This window comes from Phalacrocorax carbo, chromosome Z (genome assembly GCF_963921805.1).
Source record: "Phalacrocorax carbo chromosome Z, bPhaCar2.1, whole genome shotgun sequence".
NCBI lineage: Eukaryota > Metazoa > Chordata > Aves > Suliformes > Phalacrocoracidae > Phalacrocorax > Phalacrocorax carbo.
The window spans coordinates 71,203,854-71,226,675 of record NC_087548.1 but is presented as its reverse complement, the minus strand read 5'-3'; the positions used below and the strand labels follow the sequence as shown (position 1 = coordinate 71,226,675).

At 37.1% G+C, this 22,822-nt stretch overlaps 1 protein-coding gene across 1 annotated transcript in view; it reads right to left on the bottom strand.

Annotated features, from left to right (window-relative positions):
• The window catches only part of LINGO2 (leucine rich repeat and Ig domain containing 2), a 538,957-nt gene that overhangs the window by 309,491 nt on the left and 206,644 nt on the right, over positions 1 to 22,822 (bottom strand). The window lies entirely within an intron of this gene.

Sequence of the window (22,822 nt, the reverse complement as noted above, 5' to 3'; positions counted from 1 at the left end):
TCTATGAGTAATGGCACTGCCGCATAAATACTAACCTCCTGCGTGAAAGAAGTAACCACAATCTGCACATCATGGATTTCAGTGAAGAAAACCTCTAATGTTTATCCAGTTGCAACATTGCCAAGGCCTAAACTTTGGTTACAGAAAGGCTAGAAAATGGCCTCAACACAAGTTACTTGAGTTCATGGTGAAAGAAGTTTCCCTTTGGATTTGTGGCTGTAGGAGAAATTTTAGGAAAGTTTATCCTAATCTTAGAAGGTAATTTTCAGAACTTCAGTGCTATTCCAATGCTAAAATTCAGAGATAACTGCTCAGCTGTCAGTATGTAATGGCCAGCTCCTGTTAATAATGAACACTTGGAAACAGGAGTTGGGTTTCAAAGAAGTAAACTTAGACCTTAGTTTGCCTTAAAACATTCTGTGGAAAAAAAAGACCACTTGCTGACCTAAAATGAATCTCAAAAATAAAAAGAAGTCATATTACAGACATACTTTCAATTATGTATGAGAAAAATAGACAAAAGAATGAAAGACAACAAAAAAAAAACCCTAAAATTTAGTGAGAAAAGGAAAGGTTGAGAATCAGAGATGGACGCAAACCAAATCACTGGGTATATAAGTACTCCTCACTTGGTCTGGCCCAATGTCTATCTGAGAGAGAGCAAAGCACCAGAAACCTGAATAACATTAACATAAAAGATCTAATTAAATTGTGTGGTATAAATCCAGCAAAATCTGAGTATTAGAACAGTTCTAGAAAGTATGAATAGCTTGTGAAACATATAATGGCATGAGATATTGTTTCTGCTTTTGTTGAACTAATCCTGTAATAAAAACAGTATTCAATATTTGTAGTAATAGATGTCTACAAATCAGATTTTTTATTAATACATTTTTTCAAATTAAGTGGCAGAGATGTCATAGGTTTCTTTGAATGCTAGGGGTAAAAAAGAACAACTTTATCTACATGGAAATGACAGCTTTTGGTTTTTTCACCTCTGAACTAGTTGTAAGCTGGCCTAAGAAATGGCAAATTGAAATCAGAAAGTAATTTTTCCCTCCAGTTCACTAACTGTTGCCTTCCTTCAAACACTGCTAAAACATCTAGTTTAGGAAAAAATCCCAGAAACTATGTGAATACCCTACACATCAAGAAATTTAAGTCCATTGAATTTGGTTCCAAGAGGTCCAACACCATTTTTTACAGCTGCCACAGAATTTTATTTTTGTTCACCAGTGTACTTGCTTTACTTCTTGTTTTCATTTGGTTTGAATAAATGCATGAACCCAGACCACAAAAAGAAGGAAAGAGAAACCAAGATTGAGAAAATTCCTTTATTAAGATGTAAACCATGTTCAGCTAAAAACACAAAACCAAGCAGGAACATCACAGTATATTGGGAGTTAGCAATAGCTTTATAAAATCTGTGCTTGAAATGTAGTAGCTCAGGAATAGTTATACTTTTTGACATGAACATAGAATGTAGCCCAGTCTGACAATTAATCCATCCAACCTTTTTCCTTTAATCTTAACTGACTTCTCCCACTACATCACTACCACCTCTGAACTCATCCCAACAAAATGAAATGGTATGCTTTTAGATAAGCAGCAGCAAAACTATCTTGTGTCTCAGATAGTGAATAATTAGTATCAGGAGGGAAGTACACTATATTTCACAGCATCAAAGACCATAGAAATCACAGAGACCACTATTCTGTTGGATAGGGTAGGAAGTTCTATCAGCATCAAGAGATGATTTTCGTTAACTGTAACAAGTTAGGGAGTTACTTGGTTCAAATTTAGTGACAACTAATGAAAACTATTGTAGGGGAGATGCTAATCAAAGACACATACATTCTGTAAGTCTAATAGCCATTCCTGTTATTTTTCAGTGTTTTGTAGTAATTTATGAATTTTCGTAAACAGTAAACTCGGTAATATACTGTAGTTGCACTAGTGAGCTTGTTTGAACGAAGGAAATTCCTGTTCAAATCTGCACAGTTGGCATAAATTTGTGCTTTCCTCCTGTGAATCTCTCATAAATATTTCACGGTTGGATTGTGAGTTAGGGAGGAGATGTCCGGCTTAAGTGTGGAAACAGAATGGAATTGAAAATGGAAAACAAATAAATAAAAGAAGTCGATGTTCTTTCTTTCAAAGCTTCTGAATGGCTGTTGCAACTGAAAACTTGCTTCTTTTGTTTATTGTTATGACCCTTTAGGAAAGTGATACAAATCTTCATTTTTATTTTACATACAAAAATGTCATAATGGAATCGTGAAAAAATAAAACATAGCAAACTTTTGGAAAATTTTTAAATGAGAAATGTCATTTTTTTTAGCAAAGATTCTCCATAATTTCTCTTCAATAAATTCTTGGGGTAGATGTTTTTTGCATAACAAAAAAAGGGAAAAAATCCTATTTGTCAAAGTAGCCTGATTTGGCATGAAACGATCTTGAGAAATGCTCTAACAAGGACTAAAATGGAATGTTGATAAAGTATCTGGTTTTCTAGTGTATTGCTATTTACTTAGAAGTGTGAGGTCTAACACCGAGTTGTTCTCTGTGTTTTGTATCAATGATAGTCTTTACCTGTTATTTTCCACTTACAAACTTCCTTACAGTTTTTTATTTAAGCTCAACAGAGTGTCAAATTGATTGATGATCTCAGCTCACACTGGCAGCTTGTTTAGCTGAAAGTATTGCATGGCCTTCCTGAAGTTAGCCAGCTGTGTACCCTTTCTCAGCCTGGAAGTAACTAGTATGTTTTATTCACACAATTGTTACTAATGATGGATTACGTTATCTATATATCTGCTTCCCCTTAGGAGGCTATAGAGAGACAGCAAATTTGAATTTGTTTAATATGAAAATTTATTTCTAGTGTGCAAAATCTAATTAAAGATATTTATACAGCAGGACTACTAGCAAAAGAAGAACCAGGGAATCAAACTTCTGTCACTTATATCTAAATATCAATGAATTTTTCTGCCTTGTGGGAAATTGGTAGTTTATTAAAGAAAAATGTTCCATAAAAAATTTCTTTAGGCTCAAGTGTGTAATTGACTCTACTTTGCCAGGTTTAACCTCAAAAGACTAACTTACAAATAAGAAAATTAAAAACCTCTGAATATGTTCCAGGTTAATTTTACCTGCCTGGTTTTTATAATCTTCATGCTGCTTCTATAAAAACAGTGTTCAGTAGCAGCTGTGTACAACAATTAAAACTGAGTGGACCATTTGCATTCAGTTTTCACATACATACATTATTTGCCAACAATTACCAGTAATTTCCAATAGTAAGGTTTCTGTCAGGGGAATTAAAATAAAACAAAACTAGAAGTTTCAATTTTGCAGTTATTTTCTGTATTTATGAATTTCCTATTAACAAAGGCATGTGTCTTTTACATGACCTATGTCTAATACAGTGTTGTGAATCTATACAACTACCAGCCAGCAAGACATTCCATAATCAAATATTTTCAGGAGAAAATATACATTGATTCAAAATGCAGGGTAGGGTCTATTCTTTCAAATGTCCTGACATCTGGTGTGGCGGGAGGGGGAAGGGGGCTTCCTCAGCAACAAAGTAATTAATTTTGATATACACTTTTTTTGTATTGGTATTTTAAAATCTCTTAAGTTTAAAGCTGAAATGTTCCATATCTATGGCATCATTATATTTTTGATTTGCACATCATGATTTTGGTGAAGCAATCTTGGGGAAAAAAACATAGAAGTCTTACAGCAATTATTTCTTCACCATGTCTAATTTTGACTGGATATGATAATGTTTCGGAGTGGGAAGAGACGTTCTTTTCTGCAGACTAGTCTTCCCCCAATAAAATCCTACTAGTAGAAAATATGGGATGTCTTTATCATGTATATACATCTTGCATTAATAAAACTGAAGTTTGGAATAACTTCCCACACATAAGCTGGTATAATACTGAAAAGAGCACTTCATGCCTACTTTAAAATTTTACTACCAACAGACCAAGAACAAAACCCTCAGCAACAAAGTCACGGTATGATGCCAAGTATCCTCAGGTCCTCCTTGTACAATGGAAGTTATTGGCATAGGACCTATCCTTGAATCTATGGTATTAAAGATGTACATCTTTAAATCTGTTTAGGTGTAATGTTTCAAACCCAGAGAAAACATACTGGCAAAAGCAAATCAGCCTGCACTAATTTCTACTTGCTTCTGTTAGACTAAAAAGGTCTCATAAAACATTAGCAAGACTTCTGTTCCAAAACACACACAGAAGAACATTTTTCCTTTTTTTTCTTTTTTAATTTAAAGGTAGGAGTATTCATCTTGTGTTCACTTGTAAGAAATTATGAAAAGGAATACAGATGAAAAAGAATATGTCCTGACTCACCTTTCCTGCAATTTACATTTAGAGCAGCACAGGGTATAAAGGTAAAATGTAATTTATCTGGAAATTTGCTCTTAAGAAAAACAGCAGAAAAGCTGGAAATGCTTGTAAGGCTGTAATATTTTTGCCGTTATTAGTGATTCTTACTGTACACAACAGCAGGAATAAGTCTTCCTTTAATTAGAGGTCTTGCACCAGCTTGTTAATAAAGCAGTAACTGGTAACCCTAAAATCACAGTGTTGCAAGATGACAGAGCAGCTACCAGCAATTAACATTCTGTACCTACAGCAATACATTTTCCAAGGAAATCCCCTCCTGCCTAAAGCAAGTGTTGTGGTATGCTACACTGGCAACTTGGGCCAGTAAGTCTATGAAAACATACGACATTATGGAGCTGCTCTATGATAGTGGAGCTAAGAGCTACAAGTGTTTTCATCAGTAACTAAAGAGCATACAAAAGACAATGCCGACAACAAAATTAAGATCCATGACATAGCTTCACGAGAAATAATGCTATTACCATCAATGACATATTGTCTTAAATTATTAGTAATTAGTATGTTATCCAGTGGTTACTGCTCTATATAAGTTTACTGGATATGTATTTTGTAAATGAAATATTCTTATCTGAAAATTCTGACCTCAGTCACAGGTTTTCCTTAGCTTTTTTTCATATCTAGTTGCATGGAATCATGGAAAACAAGCTATTAGCTTAGAACAGTTATTTTAGAATAAGTTAAGACTTGTTATACCATTTTCTGTTCCCTGGTTATGCAAATCACCTTTACATTTCTGACTACATTTCAAAACTAAAATATCTTCTGACATAATAATAAGTAATTAATAAGAGGGTAATGAGGAGGACCCTGGGAACTACCAAGCAGTCAGCCTCAGCTCAGTGCCTGGTAAGGTGCAGATTGTCCTGGAACTTATGTAGAAGCATATGGAATACAGGGAAGTGATTAGACACAGCCAAAATGGCTTCACTAAGGCCAAGTCATGCCTGACTAATCCAGTGGCCTTCTGCAATGGAGTGATTGTTTCAGCGGACAAGGGAAGAGCTGGGGATGTCATCTATTTGGACCTCTGTAAGGCCTTTGATATGGTCCACCACAACATTCTTGCTGCTAAATTGGAGAGATAGGGTTTGATGGATGTACTGTTAGATGCATAAGGAACTTCCTGGATGGCCACATCCAAAGAGTCAATGTCTCAATGTCTAAGTGGAAACCAGTAATGAGTGATGTCCCTCAAGGGTCTGTACTGGGACCAATACTATTTATTATCTTTACCACTGACATAGTGGGACTGAGCACACCTTCAGGAAGTTTGTGGATGAAACCAAGTTGAGTGCTGCAGCTGATTCACTAGAGGGAAGGGATGTCATCCAGAGGGGCCTTGACAGACTTGAGGAGTGAGCCCATGTAAACCTCGTGAAGTTCAACAATGCAAAGTGCAACATCCTGCATTTCTGTCGGGGCAATCCCCAGTATCAGTTCAGAATGGGCGATGAATGGATTGAGAGCAGCCCTGCAGAGAAGGTGGATGAAGGGTGGATGAAAAATTGGACATGAGCCATCAATGTATGCTTGCAGTCCAGAAAACCAGTCATATCCTGGGCTGCAGAAAAGAAGCATTGCTGGCAGGTCGAGGGAGGTAAATTCTCCCCATCTACTCCGCTCTCATGAGACCCTGCCTGGAGTGCTGTGTCCAACTCTGGTGTAACCAGCACAATAAAGATATGGACCTGTTACAACAGTTCCAGTAGAGAACCATGAAAATGATCCTCCATGATCCACAAATGATCAGAGGGCTGGAACACCTCTCCTATGAAAAAAGGCTGAGAGAGTTGGCATTGTTCAGCCTGGAGAAGAGAAGGTTCCAGGGATATCTTAATGCAGCCTTTCAATACTTAAACAGTGATTGTATGAGAGACATTTTTTTACCAAGGCCTCTCGTGACAAGACAAGGGGCAAAGTTTTTAAACTAGAAGAAGGTAGATTCATCATAAGACATTTTTTTTATGATGAGGGTGGTGAGACACTGGAACAGGTTGCCCAGAGAGGTTGTGGAGGCCCCATCATTGGAAGTGTTCAAAGTCAGGATGGAAGGGGCCTTGAGCAACCTGGTCTACTGAAAGATGTCCCTTTCCATGGCAGTAGGGTTGGACTAAATGATGTTTGAAGGTTCTTTCCAACCCAAACCATTCTATGATTCTATGATTTAGCTTCCTTCCTGGGCAGAAGGTATCTTTCCAGAAGATGTTTATGTTGTTTAACTACCTAAATAGAGAGCTGAATTAGGACTTGGGGGTTGTAAATGTTTTTTTCAGCAGCCTGATACGCACTCTTAGAAAACTTCCTTTCACCTCATTTAAAAAAGAAAAAAATCTTTCTATCTGAACAATTATGGCCTAGAAAATTCTGTCTTGCTAGAAAGAAAAGTCCTGAATGCAAAAGTCAGTTCTACCAACCACTTAGTAACAACTAGAACTACTTCACAGCCAAACATCATTGAATACAGATAATCATATTACAAAACTGAACACACAAATAAAATCAGATATTGGATCCCCAAAGTTTTCAGACTGAAATAATGCCTGAAGGGTAAGTCCTGCTGCCTTTAGCCACACCTGACCCACTTCATTTATTAGCAAGACAGTCTAAAATTATGCATTCCAAGGTGACAAGAAATGGCTGCAACCCTCCCTCCTCTAAACCCCCTAGGGAAGCAGCCACCTTGGCTGCCATACAGTGTTACTGGAATTGCACAGCAGTGTTGCAAAGCAATCACTTGTGCTTGCACGCAGACATGAAATCCCCAGGCCATAACACCCTTCCTTGCCTCTGCCCTGGTTCCTGTAAGCTGCTCCTTTTTTTTGAACTGCTCAGCATTTGAACAGAGGTACTGTGGACCCAATCAATCAGGCTGCTGCAATAGCTAAATATGTAGACACTGCCAAGCCACATATTCAGTTCTTCCTGCCTGGAGGAACATACACTGGTTGTTGAAGCAATGATAAACAAAAGTCACTCAAAAAGATGATGACATTCACTTCTATGTGTTGATTGATTTCCCATCTGGACATTCCCAATTTTGAAGAAAAATTTCTTTTGCTCTGCCATTTGTGGATAGCTCATGGTTTAGAACCATGCCCAAAATCCATGCCTAAGATCTAATTAAGGAAAAAAATTACCCAATCCTGTGTTTGCTCTCAATGAGCAATAGAGTGCAATATGTGTAGTATGTGCCAGCTCTGCAGCTGTGGGAAACAAATGTCAGATTTGGGATGCCATCCCCAGTCCGCCCTTACCCGCAATAGAAAACTGAATGCACCCTTTTCTGACCTGATGCAGAAACCAAATATGCAAACAAACAAAAACAGCCAAGGAAGACTGTTCTGGGAGACTGTGCTCTGCAGTTTCTCTCCTTATCCCCCTTTGCAGAGGGTCACCCTGCTAGATGTCTGCGTCAGACAAGAAGAGGACTTGGGCTTCCTGAGTAGCTGTCTTCTGTCACCTGAAAGTTGAAATTTAGTTTGGTTAATGTGAAGATGTAACAGACAAGCACAGATCTGAGCCCAAATTATGTACGGAATTATGCCGGAATTAATCTTCACTAAAGCTGTGTGAACCCTAGCAACTTTTAAGCCAGGTATTCTTTGTCAGTAATCTCTTCTTTGGAGCCCAGAGGAAGACAAATTATGTACATTCGTTTATCTTTCATCACTACTTTGTTATCATTCATGCAACTTTAGATGAGTATAATTACAAAATCCAGTTCTCCAACCTGTTTTGACTAGGCAAGGTCAAATAAGATTTGTTTGGTGATTTATGGCTGAAAAGTGTGTCAGTGCAAGCTGATTTGATCAAGTTAGTAATAAAAAAAGATCTGTAATATTTTTAAACACAAATAAATAAAAGCAAAATTTTGCAAAGTGGGAGTGCAAACCAGATAGGTGGGAATCAATTTTATGCTAACTTGATTGATTGGTTAAAAGTATTCCCATAAACTTCAGACATTTGGGAAATTATGTCCCTAGAAGTACAGGCCATTCTTAAAGTAACACTTCGAAGTATTATTTGACTTAATTTGACTATATGAAAGGAAAGGTGGGTGAAAGGAATTTAGCTAAAATTACTGCATATTCTTATTTCAGCACTGACCTTGAAGTGACAAGTTATTAATTTGTTCTTAATTTTAAAATTTTACTGCATCTGTAAGTACAACCTTGTCAGCATTTTAGTGGAGTTAGAGAAATAATTATCTACATGGCAAACATATTTAAGCTTTACATTTAAACAGTAATTTAAAAATGCAAAAACAATTATTCCTTTATTTCTAATCTGTATATCTACTATCAATACTACTTCTTCTGTGAATATGACCCTTGGCAGAATATATTATTGAAATACAGTTGGGGCTTTAGTTTATAGAAGATATTGCTATGAGGACATCTCAAAAACAAACAGAAAAACTCAAAACAAAATGCTTCCTAGCACTTCAGCTGTGGATCCACTGTCGGGTAAAACTGAGTGACTATTGAGGAATTATGCCTCTGTTGGGGAGCAGTAGCAAAACCCCACAGGTGAGTATAGGAGACTTGCTATGTTCCCCTACAAACACTATTAGCAAACAGAAATTGATGTGTTTTCCAGGTCAGATGCTACATTACTTTGATGACATAAAAAAGCTTCTGCTCCAGTCCACTTTCCTGATATGTTCTTCAACCTAGTTATAGATTGCCCTTTGCAATTGCCCTCCAGGAATGATTAGTTCTATAAATTTTGCATTCTGTGAAAATATTCCCTTTGGAGCTTTCATCTTTCCTCCTGAGTATTTCTTTGGTTGCCTGTATTCTTCTGAGAGGAAGTGGTTACTTATTCCTGTTGGCACTCTCTATACAACGTATCAACATCTCCCACAGCCCCCCAAATGCCTCTTTGTCAAGTAAAAGAGGTACAGAAGCCCAGTGTATCTGATCAATCTACAACAACTGCTTTCTTTTTAAGATTAGCAACCAGAATTTCATGTATACTTAAATTTCTAAGCATCATAGTTATTATTTTTTTCCTCCTCTTTTTAATAAATATTCATAAAAATAACAAAAAAACTGAGAAAGATAACTTACAATAATTTTCCCTTTGGAAGTGGAGGTAAGATGTATTTTTACCTTAGGCTAAACTAATACATGTTAATTACCCATAACAAAACAAACAGAAGAAAGCTGATTTTGTTTGACTGTGACATAAATTGGTCTAAATTTAATCACATGAAGGAACAGAACTTGGGGGTTTTTTTGGTCATATTTTCAATTAAAAAACTTTTTAAATTTTAGTGATCTTTTATTAATTAATTTTTGGTTTTGCCAGATGCTTCTGTCAGATACAAAGCAAACAGGGGAAAGAAATTATAATTTGAGGGTTATTTTCAACTATGCATTTTGATTTGTGTTTGAAGTCTCTTGCAGTTTTATTTTTAGAAGAAAAAAGTGCTCAAAACTGAATTTTTTTTTTTCTGGAGATTCACTTTTTAACTATCATCTACTTATTTTGGCTTAAACCAATTACCTGCTGGACCATTCTTCTCTGGCATTGTCAGAAAACTTAAAGAGCTTTTATTTTGATAGTTCTATTGCTGACCTTGTTTGATTTTTATACCACCATAAAAAATATCAATGCGACACCTCCAACATGATTTTACAGAGGGACAATTATTGCATAATTATTTAACACCGGTCACAAAAGAAAGAATGCTTGTTTTTAGAGAAAAGAATTTATCTCTAAAATGAGTACATTAAAGCTCTTAAATAACCTTTGCCTTTACTTGTGCTCTGTCTGCACTTGGCATAGGTGCATGGCACTTAAAGACAAACAAAAAAAAAGGCAAAAAATAGCAAGGTTCAAGGACTATGTACATAATAAATGTCCTGTTTGCAGATCAGCATTTTGTGAGTACTTCCCAAGCATCAAGAAAGGCATCATATGATCTATGATGGTAACATGATCCAAACTACAGCTGTGGCAATTGTATTCTGATATTTGTGAAGCAGGAAAAGAAACAGAAAGAATCACAAATAATTTAAAAAGTCTTCAAAAGTTTATAAAATGGTAAATTAGATTTTCTGATGATGACTTGGCAGATATATAATTATTTGCACAAAGGCTTGAACTTCACTTATCTGTCTCTGACCTCTAAAATATATGCATTAGTTCCTGATTTGCAAATTATTCTTCAGATGAACACTAGAAGCACAATACCTCATTTTATAAAGGAATGATTTATGCTTCTGTTTTGAACTCCAAGAATATTAATGATTCTGGTTTATGAATTACTGAACATACAAACACGCAAAACCATGTTCTTTCCCTATGCCCTTATATTGATTGGATGACAGTGAAATCAGGTTTCAAACTGAAACATCAAATTAAGGCAGGGCAACTACCTTTAAAGTACTCTTTTTAACTTAATTTTGTCCTAGCTGTGTACCAAAAGAGAATGAAGCACAGAAAAAGTAGTTTGTGATTGCACAGTGAAATAGACCACATAATGTTTAGCACTACAATGTTGTTAATGTTTGCCTTTGAAAGAAACAAGTTCCCATATACCAGCAAAAAGAGAAAGCCACATTTCTCTATTATTTTGAGGTTATGGTCAATGTAAATGTAGAAACCCTTTTTAAAGAGGAGGCATTGGCAGGGTTTGAATGAAGTTCATGGCAGTGCTGACCAACTCTGCTGCTAACAATCACCAGGTAAACTAGATGATACGTGCAAGTGACTGGCTTTCCAGATGAGTTAATAAAAAATTAAACCTTTGCTAATTTGGCACCAACAACGATCTTTTCTTTTTGGCCCTCATACTGGGTTCAAACTTTTGCCAATTATAATATGCTGGCATTGTATAATGTTGCTAGTCAGATGCAGAGCAGCAAAAGGTCCAAGAAGTGTTCCTGAAGATTTATGCAAAATTATACATTAATGAAGGATGAAGGTCAAAGAAGAAACACCTTCTATTACCTGGAAGAAGAAGGGAAGCAAAAACACTACAAAGAAAATAGATTGCCCTTTGTACCCATTCCAGAACTGTGCAGAACTGTCTTCTGCAGTTCAACACAGCTCGCTTGTTAGCTAGAAATGATCACTGATACTTGATTAAAGGCTCTCCTCAAAATACTTTCAAATATTCTTGAATATTTGAAAGATCTCTTTTAAATGCTTTTTTTTATCATTTAGAGAAAGAAATGCCAGAAGAAACTATTGCAATAAAAACTCTAAAAGTGTGTGACAAGGGTGGAGAAAGTGGAGGAACAGCTGGGAAATGAACAAAAATACTTTAATATTTAAAGAATTAATGCCAGTAAAATACTAAACAAAAAAATAAGCCTCATATATAAAAGACTTCATTTTTTACCCCCTGAGGATTAGCATTTTGGAACACTATAACTTTAGTTTGTTTAACTTTTAATAAATGTAACAACCATAGTTTATTCAGGACTATGAGGGATGTTATATTCTCACAGCCGTGTTTCCCATCAGCACATAGGACACAGCCAGAAGACTCATAAAAGCCCTATACCTCCTTAGTCCTGCGTGTCCTTATAAGTATGGCTACAAAGATAGAAAACCTTTCCTTCTCAGCAGTCTCAGTTTCAGCTGAATGTAAACCTACATGCATGGAATGCAGACACACACCCAGGTGCATTTTGTTAATCAAAAACTATTCAGGTATACTTGTGTTTAACATTATTGTTGTATACACTTAAGATGTGAGAATTATCTCAAAAACCAGATAAATTAGTCGAAAACATACAATATATTCAAAGATATGATGTGCTTACTTTAAAAGGCTTCAGTAAAACAGTGTCTTCAAAGGCAAAATTATCTAAGTACTACTTTCCCTCAGGTATTCACTCAAAATCCATTCCTCTGCTAAATACTTGTATTTGAGAAATCACAGATCATTTCTTCTGATTCCAGCAACTTTTTGTTCTTATCAAGTATACTGAGAGCTTTGTTTTTAAATCAAAATGCTAATTTGAGAGTTAAGATAAAAAGCCCAGCATTTTAACCTGAAATATACTATTAGAAGCTTGTTTACGGTAAGCATGGTACTTGAATTAGGGCACTAGAGAGTGTCCTAAAGAAAGAACAGCAAAACTGTGTATGTGGGTTTTCCTTTGAAATACCCAGCCTTTCTCTTTTTGCAGCAACCTCCAGAGTAAGACAGCATTTTGAAAATGAAATCTTAATCTGATTGAATAGGAAAAGACCTTTCTCTGATAGATGAAATTGCACTTTAACTAGGATGATTTTCCTCTTTGGTCCTTATGGCGAGGCTCACACCAGTCCGTACGGGCACTTTTGGAGCCAGAACTCACAATTGGCTGGCACTCATTTGCTCACAGATACAGCACCAACCTTCCATGTCTAGCTCTGAGGTGAGTTGCACAGGAGCACAAGTGGAGAGGCAATGCCACCCCTCCATCCAGACCCCAGTGGGGCAGAAGCAGCACTATGTCAGAGTCCTTCAGTGGACTTCAACTTGTCTCACAGCTGCTTTGAAAGTCAAGGGGACCATTCATGGCCCAAGAGGGAAAAAACTAATGCCTGAGAGCTTGCAGCGCCCAGTGTTGCCCTCAGTAGCTCTCAGAAAAATTCCAGTTTTATCCACAGGTTCACATAATCCTGGAGTGACAGGGCTGAAATAGTTATTATTTATGTAACTGAAGGGAAAGAAATGAAAGATGGAAGGTGACAGCCCTTGGAGCACCCCTCCGCCTGACAGATGCACGGACAGCTCTCTGAGTTTGCCTGCTTACTGAAGGAAAGAAGAACTCAAGGCCAAAGCTGAAAACAGCAGGTGAACATCCCAGAATCTGGTCAGTTGATAACAGAAGAGTAAAGCCTTCCTGACTACCAAAAACTGTGTTTAGAGGAAAGAAGTCTGTCCTTTTTATGTAGTGAACTAGTATCCCCAATCCACTGTCACCATAAATCTTCTAACATTCAATTGCTATTGTAGTTGAACTGAGCAAGATGTCTATTTAGTGACCCAGAAAATTTGTCGTTCTCCACAGGTTGCAGTCCTGCTAACCACTATCCTTCTACCTGCTGGTACTCAGAAAATATACGTTTTGCTGACTACAGCAACAATAAACGTTGGATTCTATTTTATTTTTGCACATTGAATACCATCTTGGTAAAATTAATTCCTGCAATTAACATGCTCAGCAGAGCTGAGGAGCTCTATAATATGGTTAAATGAAGCTGGAGTATTATCACATTACATAATTTACAACTTACAAAGTGTAAGCTCCTCACACCCAGAGTATGGAGTAGCCTTCACAGCTACACAGTACAAAAAATGTTAAGGAATTTTGAGTACTCAGGACCAGAATCTTAACTGAAATGGATCAGGTGCATTAATTAGAATGGTTTCCACTCAAAGTTCAAAAGTAATTTTTCCCCTGGGAGATTTACTCTTCCCTCTCTTCAGGTTCATCTATCTGTCATCTTGGTCAGTTTTGTCAAAATTGACTCTTACTGGAACCCCACTGGCACTTCTTTTATACTACAACTTAATTCTCATTTCCTATATATACTCTATTACCTCTGCTTTCAAAACTCTGATCACTTTCACCTTCACCGGCATGATTTTCACCTTTTGGGATGTTATGCAGCTTAAATGTTATTCTTTAGCCCATCCACACAGCTGTGCTAAAAGCATTTTTTTCCCTGGGTTGTCCAAACATAAGAGGCACAATCTCACTCACCTTGGGTTGGGTTTTGCTGTTCTCTATCATGTTACCATTGCATTGCATACATCCATGATTACAGTGTACACCATGGGTCCAATTCCTGTTTCAGCTACCATAGGTTCCTTGAAAAATTCTGAATAAAACTGCAAATGCCACAATTCTCTTTTTATAACAAGTAGCCCTGCTTCCCAGGAGTGGTGCTGCCTAATTTTGAAGAGCTACATGATGCTAAGGGGTAGCTTATGAAAAAAGGAAAAGTAAAAGAAAAGGAACACTCTGGAATTACCACAGGCAAGTAGCTAGGCAGATAAATCTGGATGTGAACAATTATAATATTTTGAGAAGAATTGAGAAAAGCTCTTCGTTAATAACAAATCCTCCCTAAAAGTGAGAGAGTTTTCCAAACACAAGTGGGCAAAGAAACCAAAAATATTCAAACTATACTTACTCTGTTTATGAGTTTGGAGAAGTATGAAAACAACAGTTAGGCAGTGCATAAAATAAGCATGGTTTCAGGAATGCCTGGCCATACCTGTAAGTTTATTGGCTCAGTAAATTTATTGGTTTGGGTATTTGAAATTATGTTAGTACTACCAAGACGCTCTGGTGCTGACAGGATCTAGTCATCTGACTTGCCTTAATTTATCATTCTAAAAGAAAACATTCAGTGCAAACACCATAACTATTGAAAAATACCAGCAAATATTTGAAAACTGTGCTGGAGTTGTAAAGAAACATACAGGCATAAGGTGCTTCCAGACTTCTAAAGTGTGGCTTCTCACTTTCCTCTAGTACCTACAGTTGTAAGCACACTAGGGTTCTTGCATGAAGATGAACAAATTTGGTTAATTTTGTTTAATTTTTTTTGTTTAATTTTTTTAAAGATTTGAGTAGCTGTTAGCATTCTACGGATATTGTAAATATCCATTTTTAAGTAGGAACAACATAGCTGTCCCTTTTATTCTTCTCTCTCTTCATAACATTTCTTAAATAATTACTGATTTGCTAACACAGTGTAGGTGATCCTAATATTTCATAACTGAAACTAAAATAGATACATTTTTGGCTCCTGGATACCATCTGAAGGCACACTGCTTTAATTGCTGTTACTGCATGTAACAATCTTGTCAGAAATTTCAGTATCTGGTATTTTTTTAGGTAGAACAAAAACCAAGTTAAGAACATGTACTGGAAAATAAATCATGAACATCTTTATTTTGAATGTGTCCAAATGAATAAACTCAGCAATTTCCATCAACTTTTCATTAAAAATGTTTTGAAGTTATTTCTCCCAAGAGCTTCATGGTAGAGCGAGTAGAATTTCCAAAACAGGTCTAAGGGCTATAATAATTTTTTGTAAATTAGTATAACTCCAGTGATATAATAAGTTACATTAGCTTAGGATATGACTCTTAATTTTCATGCCAAATGATACGAATTTGACCTTGATGAGAATCAGAGCTATAAGGAATGCATTAGGAACGGCACATTTTTATGTATGTATGAATACTGCAGAAATAGCCTACTTTGTCTCATAATGCTGGGTCTTTGATTCTGAAAAGCATCACAGTTCTTCTAACATGCAAAATAAAACTAAAACTAGAATCATACAGTTCTTGGTTCATTCCCTTTCCTCCATTCCCTCCCTCTTCTGAATCAACCTTTATGTCTGACTGAGGCACTGATCTTCTTGTCTGACAAGACATCAAGAAACTGAAATGGTGGCTGCTTTCTGCTTAATTTATAGGAATATTTTTAGAGTGAATACATTTGAGTAAACGGTACGAGAGAGCTTTCCTTTTCTTGTAGTAGATGAAGGTGACTAGCAGCTACTTTAAATCTTCCAATTAAAACTGCTCCAATTTTGTGTAATTATTTCCAAATAATTTTCCCCATTAGAAGGCCAGATTTTGGAGGGGAATGATTCCAGAGAGGTTCCAAATCTATGCCCATATTTGCACAGACAGGAACAGCTATGTGTGGGGAAAAAAATGCATTTTGCACAGGTTTATTCTGCGTACTGACTGCAGTGAGAGAGTTCAAGTAACGGCCTCTGAAGCAGTATCAGTATGCTTCAGAGACAGAACGCCAGACTCAGTACAGCAGCTCTACCTGAGCAAATTAAAGAATTCAAGAGTAATCTTGATGAAATCTTGATGACCCTCTGGGAAATTTGTAAAACCATTCTTTTTCTTAGCCTGCTATTTACATATTAAGACAGGAGCATGCTGCTTCTTTACCTCCAGATTTGGAATTAAAATATTCATATTCTACTGAAGTGTTATATTTTTTATTATTCCATATTCTCCTCATCCTTCATGCTTTCGTCTTTAAGAATGTGATGACAGCAGAGTTTCCTCTTGTGATATTGTTAGTAATATTTACAGTGACATAAACCACTTTAGAAGACCTATTTGCAGAAAAATACCTTTCTACCTTTGGGGTACCCATAGGTCCTTTTCTGTATTCCAGGACAGCGCACACACTGTGCTACATGGCCTCTTCACTTGAGTGCTTTCTCTAGACATGTCAAATTATATTACTTTGAAGTTCTATTGCCCTATAGTTGTTCTCATTCACATGGCTGGGTGACCTGTTCTTCCTTGCACACTCAAGGGCTTTTTAATGGATTTGAGACAGGGCTCTCCCAGGGAGCTGGCAGGGCTCCTCATCATCAAGCACTTGACCATAGTTTTTCAACATCCTGCAGTTCCTGGACTTTCAGGCCTGAGGTCTCACCTGCATCGACATCCCCTGGCTGGCAGAAAGTCTTTCTGTGCACAGGAGTAAAACGATGCAGAATGCAGTGGCCTGCATGATTAAACTTAAATGTATAGCGAGTTTGAGAATGATCTTCTAGTCTAAGGATGACTTAATTCACAGTGAGGCAGTAAACAAGGATGTAATAAAGCTCTGAAACTTGTTATTCAAAAATGAGACTTAACATTCATGTCAAAATCTTCTATACAATTTCTAGTGTTACTAACAACATATACCAGAAACCACAACTGCATTAAAAAATAGAGATTATGTAAAAAGATTCAAGGTGTTAAACTGCAATCACCTATATATTTATTAAAAATCTGCATAACAGGAGGCTGCTGTTATATAACAGATATTTAATGTTTCTTTATTTGTCAGTCAGGAACTGAAGAACACTTTTTGGCATGCAAATTCTTCCAACAGCAAAATAAACTGACCCACTCAGTTCAGTTTTGGATAGTTACATCTTGATAAAGTCTCCTTTTACCTTTTATTATTACTGTAGCTCAAGTGTCACCCTTGTATTGACAGTAATAGCACACAAAGTTATTCCTTTTTTTCCTGCTCATATACTTTCTGATTAATGAAATGCAGGCCAGTATTTTACTACGATGCGCTCTCATTGCAGAATTCCATACCAAAGATCAGGCTGCAATGCTGAAACGCAAAATGGAAAGATTTAAGGATGCACAGTAGAGTTGTGAGTGAGGCATGAAGGAAAGTCAAGGAAGGACTGAATCCATTATTTCAAGGAATATGTACAATCCAAAATTGTGCATTGCTTGTGACAGAAGGTGGAAGCATATTGGCATTGCTACTAAAAGGAGACAACATATCTTCTAGCTTTTCTTAAGGTGCCTTTACCTTCTGCAAAAAACAGGAAGTGGCTGCAGAGTAGCTGTATAACAAAACTTTATAACACAAAAAATCCCTTTTTATTTGTGAATTGTAACTTCACTTTCCTGCAGATGGTTTCTTTAAGATTTTGTTCAGCTCTGGTCGATTTTCTTACTTTTCAAAGAATACTTAGGAAAGGTTCATAATTTCCAAACAGTAATTCTGGTCCACTTTAAATGTAAACACCACCTGATGGTTGAGGGAGGCCAGGGAAGAAACTGGAGTGTCTTTACTGAATGAAGCACACTTCTCTCTAAATGAAGGTCTTGTTCCCTGTGCATCAGTTTTAAACATCTATTCATTATATTGGATCGTTGATGCCTACCGTCCCTACTCCACAATTTATTTCCGAACTTCATTAGGAAAATAAAGGCTGATATTCAGTAAACTTAAGAACTTCCAAGTAATTCCTAACACTTATTCAAAGTCCAGTTATAACTCAAAGAAATATATGCAGACCATGGCATACAAAACAGCTCAAGATAAAACTCCAATAGACTGAAATCAATTATTTTAATTTATTCTGGAAGTTTTAAGAATCAGCAGGTCTTGCAGCTCCAGTGTAAGCCCAGATTTCTCTAAGTGATTATATGGGTGTGCGTTTTGAATCTAGAATAAGCTGGATTTTCATAAAAGGAGTGGTCAGAACTTACTGAAAATCAGATTCCTTCAGGCTGTATAATCTGAGCACCTGAAGCCACCTGTTACTTTTGAAGGTACTAGATTGAATCATCAGAGAGGAGTCAAGCACATGGATTAAAAGAAACAGTTTAAACCTGAGGGGATCTACTCTTTTTATTTACATACCATGTTGTATATGTTTCTAGTTGTTTAAACACAATTATTCAAATTTTCCATTTCAGTCTGAAGAACAGTGGCTGCTGGTCTTGAAAGCATAGCAGTTATGACAGATTTTACTTATTTCCAGGCAGGCCAGCCTGATAATACTGAGAGATCTGAGTAACCTTAATTAATTATACTACCAAAACCCTGGACAGGTGCTTTATAAAATCTAGATTCATAGATTAAAGAGCAGACAAAAAATACAATCGTCTGAAAGTTTTTGGTTTTCTTCTCTAGGAGATGGATTTTTTCCTCAATATACAGGTCCATCAAATTCGGAGAAACTACTCAAAAAATGTCATAAAATCATGGAATGTCCTGAGTTGGGAGGGACTGATATGGATCATCGAGTCCAACTCCTGTCCCTGCACAGGACAACCCCAGAATCACACCTTATGTCTGAGGGCATTGTCCAAGTGCTTCTTGAATATCGCCAGGCTGGTGCCGTGATGCCTCCCTGGGGAGCCTCTTCCAGGGCTCCACCACCCTCAGGGTGAAGAACCTTTTCCTAATACCCAGCCTAATCCCCCCGGCACACCTTCCTGCCATTCCCTCGGGTCCTGTCACTGGTCCCCAGAGAGGAGAGATCAGCGCCTGCCCCTCCTCCTCCCCTTGTGAGGAAGCTGCAGACCGCCATGAGGGCTGCCCTCAGCCTCCTCCAGGCTGAACAAGCCAAGTGACTTTAGTCGCTCCTCATATGGTTTCTCCTCTAAACCCTTCACCAGCTTTGTGGCCCTCCTCTGGACACTCTCCAGTAGCTTTATACCCCCAATTTACTGTGGCACCCAACACTGCCCACAGCACTGGAGGTGAGGCCGCCCCAGCGCAGAGCAGGGCGGGACAATCCCCTCCCTCGCCCAGCGGCAATGCAAGGCCTGATGCACCCCAGGGCACGGTTGGCCCTCTTGGCTGCCAGGGCACGCTGTTGGCTCATGTTCAACTTGCCGTTGACCAGAGCCCCCAGGTCCCTCTCTGCAGGGCTGGTCTCCAGCCTCTCATTCCCCAGTCAGTATGAACATCCAGGGGTGCCGTGTCCCAGGTGTAAAATGTGTCACTTGTCCTTGTTAAACTTGTTAATCATACAGATGTTTAAGCACAAGCAACTGAACTTAATATAGAAGACAGTAGAAATAACTGTGAATTATTTCTAGACAAATACTGCACTTACATGAAGTTTGGCTATATCTGATGACATAAAACATATCTCCAACCCTGGTAGGCTGAAACTGAGGATAGCTGCATTAGTAAAAATCAGTTCTTACAGCACTGTTGTCCATCTGGGGAAGTAAACCGAGTTAATGTGGACATAGAAACACATCATCGGCAACAGCCAATGTCAGGGCGTGCAAAATCTTCATATTGCTTGTACTCATTTGAATGAATACAAGGCTATTGACTGCAGATACCCAAAATAAAAGCACAGCACTTTAGCACCATCACAATGTTGTTCTCTCCAGGATGGCTATTTGTAGTAGAAAAAACAGAGCAGTTCATCAGCCACTGTCTTAAATACACATAGAGGATTTCTGGTCCAAACAGCATTTACTGACCAGTAAAGGGACTATATGAAATGCTTAGATAGAATTTCCACATCCCAGTGCTAGGGAGAGTTCATATTTGCACAGGAAGAAAAATGACCTTAAATCAGAATCAGGCCCCTAGTATATAAAAACAACTGGGCTATTAGATTAGAGGACACTGCCTTTAATCTAATTTTATTTTATTTTGGATGTCCTAAGTAAAAAATATATTTTTTCTCACATGGAAAATTTAAGCTTATGGACTACTGGGATATTTTCTCTTTAGAAAAGAAATACATATGTATGGACATTTGTGGTGACACTGAAATAACCCCTTCCTTTTTTTTTTTTAATATTTCTGAAATAGAAAAAGCCATTATGCATATAGCGGCTCAGTGCCTTAAATTAGCAGGTGGTATTATCTAGATCAGCAAAGAAAGAAACATTCTTGAGATGCCTAAAAACTACTCAGGGGTTTGGGATGTTTTTTGTTAGTACCCTAATGTGAAGTCAGAAGTATAGAGAAAACTTTCACAGCATCAGCTCATGCAAATCCACAAATGTGATGCTCTATGCATTCTAAATTACAATAAGAATGTTACGGAAACAAGTTAAATATGTGGTAATAAATCTTTTCAGAAGAAGAAAGACAAAAGACAGAATGAAAGACAATTTACTTCACAACAATTCCCCAAACCTGTTTAAAAATAGAATGATCAAATTGTAACTCTGAACCTGCCCTTTTGGCTGATTAAAAACATCTCATTACTCCACACAAGAACATAATCATAAGGACATATTAGTCTATTCTCTCTGGCAGTGACTTATTGCTAACTCCAAATTGAATATTGATGTTTTGGTATTGAAATGTCAATGCCAAAATTTACACATAACTCACTAAAATCAATGGTACCTTCACATTTAACTACACCTACAGCCAAAGGAAGCCAAGTAAGTCAGAACTGGTTATTTTGGATAAAAAATCATAATATTAGTTTTTCAGAAAAAAAAATTAAATGTTATTTGTCAATTACATTTTAAGGCATTGTATTATCTTTTATGACTGTTACCTTGCACAAGATACCAAGCTATCGTATATGATGGAGAAAGACCAGCATGTGCCTGCTGCTGTGTTACGTATAGATGTTTAGGAAATTTAACTTTTCTCCACTGTCACTTCTCCAGCTGCCATTAAGCCAAATATATCCCAATTCTGCAAGTGTTTATGTACATGCTTAAGTTTTCATTAAACACAATGCTACATAATCATGAAAATTGTGTTTAAGCTGTTGTAAAATTATGGCTTTAGCCATCAGACTGCTGATTGCTAGTGCTTTCATGACTTCTGCTGGATTTGCAAAATCAAGATAGATGAGGCCTATGTAACACAACACAAAATCTGGGGACCTGCACCATCACTTCTTTGAAACACAACATCACCCACACTTTTCTGGCAAGTCCAGTTGTTCATTGCCTAACCATCTGCACAGAAAATCATTGTGTTTGGGCTCTTCCCCACAAATGGAATTTTTCTACTGTCCCTAGTAGGCGAACAAGAGCTGGTAAAAATGGGCAGTCTTTTGCAGTATTTACAAATGGCTTCCGTCCTCAGAAGGTGCCTATAAGGAAATGCTGGTACTTTTCTTTTTACAACCACCACCCACATCTCGTAGCAGGGTTTCACTCACAGCAAAGGGTGATTCACCGTTTTCTCTCTCCCTACTAAAGAAATACAATACATTAAAATGCACGGCCTTGGGGTTCAGCTTGTTAAATAAATGCTGAAGAGAAGAATATTCACTCCCCCGTTTTAGGTCCTGGGAAGGCTGTTGATTTTATTTTTCAAAAGGGCCAATTTTCCACCTTGAATATACAGCTCAAAGTGGCACTTCTGTCGAGAGGGGGTAATTCTTCTGCTCAGCATTCTATTTAAAAGCATGAATTTGGAGCAGCTTTTGCATAGCTTCTGGTTCAGTTCTTTATAATATATAATAAAAAAGCTTTTGAAAACCTTTTTTTCGCCATGTGTAAAAGAGCTAGTTTCAATGGCAGAAAGATTCAGAGAGGAATGTTCTTTCCTACAGACAACTAAGACAACTTCAAAGGCAAAATTCAGATGTGGAACAAAGTCTCGAAGGAAGGAGAGTAATATTAAGCCTAGTCCCTTAACCAAACCTGAGGAAAGTATTCAGGGATATATTTGCCTTGGCAGAACCAGCAGTATTCCATGGTAACAAAATTAATTACCAAAACAAGCTAGTTCAAATATCACTATTAATAACTATGTTTAAAAGCATGAATAAGAACCTCTCATTTTAAAAACTGTACAGCAATAAAGATTGTCAAACATAGCTGGGTACATCTGAAGAATGACCTTCAATCTCCTTTCTAGTAAAATCACCAATAAACCCAAAATCACCAATAAACCCAGAATACAGAGAATATATCTTGACATAATAAACTCATTCACATTCAGATTTAAATCTTCAGGCTCAGCTGAACTGTTCTTTCACTCAGACTGAAGGAAATACAGGCACAATAATCCAGAAACTCACAAATAACCTAGATCTTGGCATAATTTTCCTTTCTTACTGAGAGAGGTGTGCTTGTTAATGAATCCAAAGCAACTCACTGAATTTATTTTCAGTTATAAGAG